The sequence below is a fragment of the Malaya genurostris genome, chromosome 3 (genome assembly GCF_030247185.1).
Source record: "Malaya genurostris strain Urasoe2022 chromosome 3, Malgen_1.1, whole genome shotgun sequence".
Classification (NCBI taxonomy): domain Eukaryota; kingdom Metazoa; phylum Arthropoda; class Insecta; order Diptera; family Culicidae; genus Malaya; species Malaya genurostris.
This window is the reverse complement of record NC_080572.1, coordinates 80719926-80731939: the sequence shown is the minus strand read 5'-3', so window position 1 is coordinate 80731939 and position 12014 is coordinate 80719926. Positions and strand designations below refer to the sequence as shown.

The 12014-nt window shown below is 35.5% G+C and overlaps 1 protein-coding gene across 9 annotated transcripts in view; it reads left to right on the top strand.

The window, feature by feature from the left end:
• LOC131435732 (solute carrier family 12 member 4) overlaps positions 1–12014 on the top strand; it is a 652550-nt gene that overhangs the window by 554188 nt on the left and 86348 nt on the right. The window lies entirely within an intron of this gene.

The window sequence follows — 12014 nt, the reverse complement described above, 5'->3', positions numbered from 1 at the left end:
TTTCAGATGTAGATTTTTTTTGCAAAAAATTTCTAGAATACTTTTTTGCTCTGGTATTAGCAAATCGGCATATTACATATTGGCTTTGTACGTCGTTCGCAGTTCACGCAGTGCTCGCTCTGGTGTGGGAAAAAATTATGGCGAGATTTATTCTGCGAACCGTTCGCAGTGTGAGTTCCACTTCAAACAAGGACTCAAACATTCTGCAACTGGTCGTTTACGTTTGAGTAAAATACACCGAAAAGTGACCAACAATGTAGCAAATTATACAAATCAGTCGTTCTCAGGACTACACATATCTACAAAAGAGTTTTAAGAAGTATTCATCTGTTGAAAAGGACAATTTGGTAGTGGAAATAATCAGTTCAGTGAACGAAACTTCGCACCAAACGAGTGCAAATAGAACCAACACTCAGCTGCTTTGTGTACACTGTGTGAATTGATATTAGTTTGCGAATTTCGGCTAATCAGTCTACTGTAACAGTAAAAACAACGTATTGTTACAAAGTCCGACTATTTCGGTGATTTATTTCACCTTTTTCAAGGATTAGAAACTATGCGTTTTGTTGTGGTATGTGTTTTTGAAGCCTAACCTATGTTGTCCTATGTGTATAAAAATGGCTTCCAAAACACATTTGACAACAAAACGCATAGTTTCTAATCCTTGAAAAAGGTGAAATAAATCACCGAAACAGTCGGACTTTGTAACAATACATTGTTTTTACTGTTACAGTAGACTGATTAGCCGAAATTCGCAAATTAATACCCACTCACAGTCGTGAAACTTCAACTTGTGTGAATTGATTTAAATGCGTTTTGGTGGCTTTGAGATATGTTGATGGTGTCAGATATTTTGTAGTTCATTTCATCAGATTTAGGAATTATTCGTATTTTCGTCAATACGGTGCAAACACCTATGATGCACCATGCTCTGGTCGTCTCAATGGAAATCATCGCAACAGTTAATTCCATTGTTATGTAAAATCGGATTGTGAATTAGAAGAATATAGCTGACATCGTAAAGATATCAAAATGAAGTTTATTCACGCTTTTGTATAAAATATATGAATATGAAAAAAAAAGTTTGTCAGTAGGGGAGAGTGTTCGGTTACCGCCACCCTTTTCTTTTAAGCTTATAACTTCTGACTTAGTGCACATTATGCGGACATATATACATCGATGGAAAGCTAAAGTCCCTAGCTAACAACTGAATAAGGAAATATAGTGATTCAATTTATTGAAAAAACTTTATTATCAATTTAGTAAATTGATAAATTTTGGCCATTTCAAAAAAGGTGTTCGGATACCGGCAGCAAATTTATAAGTAAAAACTGCAATTAGTCAAATGAAAAACGGAATTTATTCGTTTCGGTTTTAAACAAAAGTCTTCATTGCCTGATTGTGAATTCGCCTTGGCTCTCTTCGCCAATAATTTGGATGGTGGTGCCTTTGGTGTTGATTTGGCCGGTCTTCCACCGGCTTCGCGGGATTGAATACGTTGCTACAGTCGAATTTATTGGCTTCTTATCAACTAAGCAACGTTTAATGGCATTAATCAGTGCATTAAAGTTCATTTTCCTTGACTTGGACGATTTGTTTGGAGTCGCCATGGCTAACAGAACCAGAAAACCAAAGTTTTTACTTATATGACGGATGTATTGAAGTCGTCAAGTTGTCCACGTGTTGCATATCACCAGAGATACCAGGTAATACAATAAGTTTAGCTAGTAAAAACGAAAAGATCGCGCCAATTTTCTAAAGTCTGTAATTTCTGACGAATGTCTGCAAACAAACGAAGTTTCAAAAGTCTTTAGACGAAAAAAGGTTTACATGTTAACTAAGAAATTTGTTAATTTACAGACAAATTTGCAGACTTGGCATCTCTGCATATCACTGACAATTTTTCGCGATTTGTCGAAAAACATGGGCTACCGGTAACCGAAATCGGTAGTTATTTGGAAAATGATGAAAAAAAACTTGGGTTGCGAAAATTTTGATAGCATGCGGTATTAAATCACGAAATAGATCGATTTCACCTTATAAGTATGCAATCCACTCTCCTTTTCGATTGCTGCTTTTCAATTTGTGATACTATAAAAAAAAAGTCATAAAAAACTTTTGTGTTGATTTTCACGCAATTAAAATTTGTTTTGAGTGCAGGAAAAAGTAAAAGCGTCTGTTTGCTTTTGTATTCGGCACAAAAAGAACGTGCTGCTATTACACACACATGATATTTGTCGGAATGACGCTATCTGCTTTCTGTCAAAAGTTACGGTAGGGTGCCGGCAACCGAACATCTTCCCCTACAGTGAGGTATCTTTTTACGCGAGGAATACGTACTGTGTAAAATAAAACCGAGAAAAAAACGCGTAACTTCAGAAATCCGCATAGAAAATAACCGCAAAACTATAGAAATTTTTGAAAAAAAGCGACAGACTTCTGAAAGTTTTTTTAATTCCGAAATCGACATTTTTTATTGTCAAATGTTTTAGATGTATTGTATGTAATATTGAGATCTGATACATATCCAGAATTTTTTTTTTAATAATCCAAAATATCAGCTGATTTAAAAAAAATCGGGATAGCACTAGAACTACAGGTTTAATGCGTTTAGGACGAAACAAGAATACCGGATAACTTTGAAAATCCACGAAAAAAACGCATGAAAATCGCGTAAAAAATACCTTAGCGTATTTAAATATTAAAAAACAGCACCCATTGTATTTTCTCACAGCAGATCTAAAACAACTTATCATTACGATGGCTAAATTCCATGAATTGAAATTCGAATTACTACCGCACCATGTGACTACTTTCTGATCTCTGATCTAAGAAAAAATCTCTCTGGAATAGAGATGGGCAAAACAGTTCATTTCAAAGAACCGTTCAGTGATGCAGAGTTCTATTGAAAGAACTAGTTTTCGAGAGCCGTTCGTTCGTTTCATGGTTAATTTGCCTGTTGAATGACTAACTGAGATCTCAATAAGAACTGACGTTTCGTAGATTCAAAAAGGATTGCGCGAGAAAAAAAAGGTCCACGACTTTGAACTGAAGAACTATTGATCATTCATTCTTTCAAAAGAACTAGTTCTTTTGAACCGTTCGGGAACGAATTGCCCACCTCTAGTCTGGAAGGAGATTTGCATCGAATGATGAGGTTTTTTTATGCTAAGGCGAAATCATGTTTCAAATGTGGTGTAGAAATGTTCGAACGCCATTGGAGCAATTGTATTGCTCTTCGAAGAGTATACATTGATGAGAAAAAGCGAAAAAAGAAGTGTTGCAATCTTTGACTGACCTGGGACTTTGAATGCCTTGAAACATGCCGTTTAATTTGTTAGTGTTGATGATGACAAGTGCTCGCGATCATTTAGCACTTCATGATCGAAGTTGTCCTGTATATTTCTAAATTTTTGTATGGAACCATAAGACTTTTCAATTGAACTCAAGTTTGTTAAAATCACGCCATCTCCGAGAAAAGTGAGGAAGTAGGGATGGTACTCGGAAGGCAATGTATCGATACCTAGGGTATCGGGATACCGAAATTTTTTGGTATCGATACAAGGTATCAAAAAGGTGTTTCCACGCAGCAAACAACGGATTGTAACAATATCAATGTGATTACTAATCGATGTGCAAAAATCAGACGTACTAAACATCAAATGTAATAAATTTTTGTTTTCAAGAAATATTGCAGATAAATCACACGTAATTTCATCGAAACAACGTATTTAGTACATTACATCATCCTAACTGAACTGAACGGTTTAACCATCTCTGAGAAAAGTGAGTGCAAAAAAATGTTACATACGTCCATACAAACAAACATACAGGCATTTTGCGTTTTCGACGAACTGAGTCGAATGGCATATGACACTCGGCCCTCCGGGTTTCGGTTCACATTCTTCCAGGTCGGGGCTCGAACATACGACAACTGGTTTATAAGACCAGTGCCCTTATGCGTTGAACCACCAACCTGGGACAATCCTTTCCTGTAATACAGAGAATTTCGCTGAGAACTCAAACAAGAGGATACTAGAACCAATCTAAACAAAATGTTGGCACCAATGTGAAACAGATATAGAGTTTAAATTAGACTTACCCCCCGTGAGACTAAAAAATTAAACCCGGAGTAAAATAAACGACAATCTAAATTAAACTTCAAATTTATGATGAACATTTTTCGACATCGTGCAATTTTTCATATGCCTGCTAATGGAAACAGATACGGATTGCATCTAACCAACTCGAATCAAATGCTGCACACTGCTAGAGATAAAGTATAATAACTCTACCAATTTTCAAAATATAACGAATAGTAGATACATTCAAGTCCGGTAGGTCGTAATTTCAAACGCTATGATTCCTCGCAATCCACATAAGTGCACTTCGTTTGATTTATTTTTATGCCCGGTATTCATTATACACACGTACAATGCAGAGTTTCGTCGGTAAATCGCCTGGTATGATAATTAAAATAAATTCCATACATTCCATTCCTCCATTACCATAACTCCTCACTGGCCGTAGTAGCAATCACCCAAACGCTAACAGAATATTGCTCTTCTATGATGCTACGGAAAGCCGGGTAATGGACAAGAAAGGCTGATCCCAACGTACTAGGCTTTTCTAATAATCATGCTGTTAGCAGGCTAACGTTAACTCCGGATGGCCGGAGCTAATGATAGCACAGGATACGGGGCAGAGATTGTCGTCCTTGACGAACAGACAAATCTGTGTCACTAAACTGCCGCCGGGCATCTAACAGAATTGATAAGCAGTCCTGTCGGGTGTTGATCTCATTCACTGCTTCTATGTTGCGTTTTGAAATGGATGAGGTGATTTATGTCACATTTAGGAGTCGAATGAAAATGTGGTTCAGAAATCGTAGACCAAATAAGGGTTGTTATTTTGTCGTATTATAATCTATGAAAGTTCATCAACCGTCAGATTCAATTTAAAGTGGTTTATTGTTAAATTAGCAAAAATTCTCTACTCAATATACAGAGTACACTTCTTTTAAAAATGAAACAAAGACTGGCCGTATATTTCAAAGAGTTCAAGTTAAATAATCTCTGACTCTGACTAATTTCTCATCTGCCACATTTTTAAGGTAGAATGAGGTCAACAGGTAGGAACCCTTTTTTCCCTGAAAATGTATAGACTTGTGGGCGGGTTGGAATTTTTATTAGGCCATCAAAAGTCTATCACTCGTCTTTCCAAGCTAAAAAAGCCCTGAGGATAGCCGAAAAAGAAACCCCTCACGATTGCTTGGATTCTTTATCTTTGGTGTACTGTTCAAGTATGTTTGAAAACTACGTATGTTAGCATAAATTTACTTTTTCTCAAGCATTTCGTAGCGGTAGAAATATTCAAAGATGTTTTCAAACTCTTCGTCAAAAACAAACTGTGGTTTCGTTTCCAGCTTCCCTCATGCCAACTGGAAGTAAGTAAATGTTTGTGGCTTGTGTCAACACCCTTCCACTTTCCTTCATGAACATCAGCATACTTGGCCTTATCGGTATTGTTTTTAGTGCTCTTAGATCGATCAATTGTTATTTGAAAGAACAAGCAACCGCTTCATCAAACGGAAGCAACATACTTTTCCTGTGTCCAGGGAAAACAAACAAGGAATTTTACGATTATGGAAAAATCATGCTCTGTATCCGTGAGTCAGTCGTATGATATATGTAGTAGGATATAATGCATAGCAGCAACAACTCGAACCATTAAATTGTATTTATTTTCAAATGTCCGGAGTTCAGCTCATTATCAAAAACCTTTTGAAAAGAAGATTTCCATATAAACGGCAAACATTTGTGTCACAGTATTTAATGAAACAGAAAACCTAAGGAACAAATGGTTTCAGAAAGTACAAAGACTGCCCATAATTGCACTTTTCGATAGACCGAAACGATAAACTTCCCGAATTAGTGAAAGCGGCATTAGGGTTACCACCTTGGAAGCATCCCTCTCCCGGCAGTAATTTAGTTTGGGAAAAAAAATGCGATTGAAGAGAGTTGTTTTTTCCACTTTCCTCCTTGTCCCGCAAATATTTAAAATCGTAGTGATGTACTACCTGATGCTAAAGTCGTGCTTATGAATTTATTACACATTACACATTCGCATTTTAAAAGGGTTATTTGTACGTTTACTAGAGATCTAATTGCCGGAAGATCTACGATGCGCGGAAGATGCACATGGTTTTGTCTAAGTGAACTATTTCTGGTCTTAGCAATAAAATTGTGTGATGGTTAATCTGCTTAGTGAAGACATTTAGCTCTCGAATTTTGGGATCTGATTTCTCAATAGATCGTAAATTTTTCATGAATTGCTACGTACAGTAATTTCAAACCAATAAAAGCAATAAAATGAAAGTGAGCCGAGTGTGTTGTACTTCATTTCGATAAAACTACTCAGAACCCATAATCTGTATTTCAGCATGCCTTTAAAACTAAATTATGTTAAAATCATACAAACAAAAACATTTTTAGCATATCTACTGAAATGTAAAACTTTGTTGTATATGCTCTGTACATCATCGTCTCCTTTTTATAAGTGAGTTGCTGCAAATTTTGTAGCTTATAAAATGCCGTCAACATTTAAACGCATTTGAGCAGTTCCACCGCAAATGACAAATTTTTTTTAATTTTATTATTATATTTTTTTATTTTACCTCAAATTTATGGCCAAACGAAGCATCATCAGTTTGCTATTTTACCTCTAGCTTTACTTTTGAGATAGGACTAATAAATAATCCCTTGAACATTTTTCATAATATGTATCCCAGAAAAGGTAAATCCGATCGATTTGGTGTTTGCAGCAATGTTCTAGGTAATTATAGTACTTTTTAAAAATAACATTTAAATTCATTTTAAAAATCACATTTAAAATTAAAATATCTTAAAAACAATTTTAGTTTTTGATATATTGTAGCTGAAGTCCAAAATAAAATACTGTCAGATTTTTAAAATGGAAAAATAATGTTTGAAAAAGTTATATATTTTCAAAATAATGTGAATTTTAGAAAATCACGAAAAAAAATTTTTCTTTTTTATTTCAACAAAAGTTTATGAAAGAATTCTAAATTTCCATTTAAAATGATGTTTATCAAAATTTTGCTATATGCTATTGTTCTCGATACAGCGGTTTAAAAAAAAATTCGGGAAATTTTTATTTTGGAAGATCTTTGAATCTTGTTAACATAGAATCAAATTTTCTTGAAACAGTTGATAAATTCAGTTTAAACTGAACTGCCATCTCGCGCCTAGCACTTCATTTAAACCGCTAAGCAGACGCAAAGCTTGCACTATTTAAGGTGACCGTGGACAGAAGCCAAGGAAAATAAATGTAAAAGTATTGGTGAAACAATATTTTTTCATATAATAATAGTATTTGTGAGTAGAGAGGAATGAAATAATAATATTTGTGTGCTGAAACGAATACAGGTGCAAGAAAAAAATGTAAACATTGAAACTATTCAATTCACCTAGCAGAACAGAGTGGACTTATCTCATCTTCTGGAGTTAACAAATTGCAATCATGCGACCAAAAGAATTGTGCCAAAGAAGATAGTTTACTGTTTGCCTCGCTTGGTTCTTGGCATTTTTCTTACATTACAAAGTAAAAAGGAAGCTGTTACGTTGATGGATTAAGTATAGTAACACGAAATCTGAACAAACTCTGTTGCAATGGCTTTTTATATTAATTTTAATTTTTTAATATGAAGCTCCCAGATTCAAAAAATATAAACCAACAAATTCTACATTTTCCGTTTTGTCGACAACATCATCGTTTTCGAATAGGAAAGCAACCTCACCCAGAGAACAGTCAAGTGGCACTTGACGAGAGGGCTTAATGACAAATCGGCTATTTGCTCTGAAAAGATTTATCATGCAAATTTGAAGATATAATTTCATATATTGACGAAAATATTTTAGAACTTTACGTATTGATTATTGAATCCAGTACAGCTTCTAAATTCCGTGGTATTGTTTGAACCGGGACATCTGGAAGTTCTTCCACTGTTTGAACTGATGAGTCCCGCACATACCCACTACCCAAAACACACTCTATCAACGTATTCCATCTATTTTTCTATTGATTTTCGCGAACGAGCGCTGTTTTCCTCTTCTTAGATGGACGAGGCATTTTGAAAAGATTGCAATACTTGAACTGTTTGTTTATTTTTTGCATTCCATAGCGACGGTAAATAAGACAACAGGGTTGCGGATAACTTGGAGGTGAAGCAATGTTTAAAATGGAAATAAAGGATATGTTATAGTTTTTTTTAATATTGAAATTTTAGATGGTGACGTACGAAAGTAGTTTTGATTCGTAATTTTAACTATATCAATTTGCGACTTATTGAAAATAATGCCATTTTTAGTGCATTGCAAGTTTTTTTTCTCTAATTGTGTATGGCATCACTGCCAATATAAAAGGGTGTTATTACCAATACTAAAGCAGGCCGGCAAACTAATTATCGTGAATTTCTGGAAAGGTTTTATAATAAAATGTTTAGATCAGAGGATAAGTTTACCGGTGAAGAACAACTCAAAAGTGTTTCATAAAGCTTACTTATGTCACAGAGCTATAAACAGCAGTTAAAATCTTGAGGTGAGTGAAAAATAATAACATTCTAAGAAGAAACCTTCTAATGAAGGTCCGAAAAAGTTTTGCACAAATCATTCTTCAGAGTTGATAGTTTAGTGATTATGTCACCAAATGATTGAGTGATTATGTCACCAAATTGCAGTAGCAATTCTACGCAACATATTTACCCCTACGCGTAGAAAAATTTGTTTCATGGTTTATTTACATCAAAAGCAGGGCAAAATAGCGGAAGGTGGAGTGGGAGGGTAGGTGGTTTCTTGGTTGCCATTTGTGGCTCGCTTCCATGGTCACCTTAATGCAACCCTCAAATAATATTGAACAAATGCCATATTATTTTTGACGTCTCAGGCGTAAACGAGTGACGGCTTATAAACTGTTGAGCACAAAGCTAGTATTCATTCTATGATATGGTTTCTTTGTAATATTAGAATGTATATAATATATGAGAAAGGAATTTCGTAAACAATCAGAAAATATGTTTCCCAGTTGTCAGATATAAAAAAAGGATTATTTTCTCAGGGTGAGCCTGCTGTTATATTTCTCCTAATCTCACAAAAACGGCACTGCAAATAAATAAGCTAGTGATAAACAGGTGACAGGCAAATGATAATCAAGTGAAAACAAGAAATAGCTCAGAATTGAAGAATGAATTACTTCTTCTACAAGGATTGTGAAAACGTGTTTTCTAAAAGTATTTCAAAAATTGCCGAATTGTTTAACAAAAAAATTAAAATTTGCTGTTCACGTCGTTTTAAATTGAACAAACGAACTGCTCTTTCTAGCAGCAATGACTTATCGAGTAGTAAAGAGGAAGATGTTGGTATGGATGTTCAGTGCCAGGAAACAAAAACAAGCAACAACAGGACATATAGGAAATATTAGAAGCGACGTCAGCAACATCAATAGAGACAACGGACTCAAACGGTCCAGAATACATTCAAAAAGTTAGTATTGATATTTTCAATGAATCAATCTCAATAAATAGCATTCGAAGACATATATTTGCTCTAAACAAAGAAAAAAATAATTGAGCAGCTCAAAGAAAAGTTTTACAGTGAAGGTACGACATTTTCAATTTTAAACTGTACTGCCTAAGTCATGGATAGCCGAAAAATAACGAAAACATTTTATACGACAATGGAAGCAAAAGGATTCCTGAATGAGAGCGGTGTGCATTCTACTATTGAATTGAGGGCAGTCACTGGACTAGATGAAAATTTTAAGGGCATCGTTATGCAATTTTACGAGGATGATGAAACCAGCCGACCAATGCCTGGTAAACGTGATTGTGTAACAATTAGGAAGGACGGAAAACGCCAAGTTGTTCAAAACAGACAATAAATTTAAGCAATTGAACACTGAAAATGTACCTTTGCTCAACTTTAGCCTAAGAACTGCAAAACTATTAACAGGCTCAGGGACTCACAACGCGTGAATACACAGAAAAAATAATTAAATTTACACTACATGTAATTCAATGATACATCAATTGAATCAAAAATTTGATTGAAAACCATCATCGATGTAAAAGTAAATTATAAAAGGCCCGGGATTTTTCAATGAATTATACAACATATTCTATACTTTTCTAGCCCGAAGAAGTGAATGACCACAATGTTAAAACCTCTATAATCAAAAACAAAGAACACAAAGCTTCGAATTGCTCCAACATCCACCTTATTCGCCAGATTTGGTTCCCAGCGTTCCCAGTTTGTAAATCGCCGGTAAGAAATTTCGCACGAATGAAGAGGTTATCGCTGAAATTGAGGCCTATCTTGTGGCAAATAATTTATCGTTCTACAAAAGTGGTATTGAAATGTTGGAGCGGCGCTGGAACGATTGCGTTTTTCTAGATGACATCGTGTTCTCTTTGTTAGGCCCGGGACTTTTCAGTCCATGTGTGAAACAATAAGAAAACTTCAATAAAAGCGACACTCGAACATTGTATAAGAACTTAAAATAAAATTCTCTCGGGTTAAAAAGCTTTTTTTTAATAAACTCAAAAATTACATTATTTCCAAAATATGTAATTTTTTCAAATATTTTTTCTCCATACTAAAAATTTAACAATATTTTACTTTGGACTTCAGCTACAACATAAAGACTGTCTCAGAAAGTATGGACGCACTTTGATTTCGCTGTAAATAATTCACAAGTGTTAGATATTCAAATTGTATTCGATATACTGATAATATTAGACTACAACAACAGAATATTATTCTCAACATTTGCTACTTAGCCATTGTAGACTAGCTGGCGCACCTTCTTGCGAACGTTCCTCATTAAATTCCGTACAGACTTCTTGGCGACAAGTTTTGACAATTTTTTCCAATCTTTTTCGAACTGTTGAATGGTTTCGGCTGCCGAGACATGTTTCCTAAGATGTGCCTTCGTTAATGCCCAAAATACCTCAATTGGTCGAAGTTGTGGGCAATTTGGTGGATTCATGTCTTTTGGGACGAAAGCGACATTTTAGGTAGTATACCATTCTACCGTTGATTACGAGTAGTGGCAAGAAGCAAGATCTGACCAGAATACAACAGGATCCTTGTGGCTTCGAATCATGGGAAGAAGTCGTTTATGTAAACATTCCTTGATGTATATTTCGCTGTTCATTGAAGCCGTGGTGATGAAGGGTTTCGAAATCTTACCGCAGCTACAAATTGCTTGCCAGACCATAGCTTTCTTACCAAATTTTTCGACCTCAATCGATGTCTCGGACTGGTTTAACACTTGCCCTTCTCGCACCGTATAATTTTGTGGTCTCGGCAAGGATTTGTAATCGAGTTTCACGTAGGTTTCGTCGTCCATGATTATGCAGTTCAAATTTCCAGCAAGAATCGTATTGTACAGCTTTCGAACCCTCGGCCTGATCGATGCTTCTTGTTTCGGACTACGTTTTGGTTGTTTCTGCTTCTTATAGGTTCGAAGATTCGAACGTTCTTTAGCACGAAGAACATTTGACTTCGAAGTACCCACTTTTTTGGCCACATCCCGAACTGAGACATCCTCCTTTTACTCGAACGCCTTCAGTATACGTTTATCCAACTGAGGGTTAGCAGGACATTTTTTTCGACCCGTTTTCGGTTTATCCTCAAAGGTGTTATCCACACCGAACTTCCTGATTGCATTTCGCACGGCTTTTTCACTTACTCCTTCCATTTTTGCTATCTTTCTCAGTGACAGTCCGCGTTCTGTGCACCATTTGTAAACAATTTTTCGACGTTGTTCTGCTGAAAGTCCACGCATTTCGAAACAAACTAATGAAAACGAATAAACAACTGCACAAGTGGTTAGAGAAGAGTGTAAACAACAGGACGCAGCCATAAAAATTAACACAAACATTGTGAAACATTGCGAAATGGCAGCGGTTTTTGGTTGCGTCCATACTTTCTGGG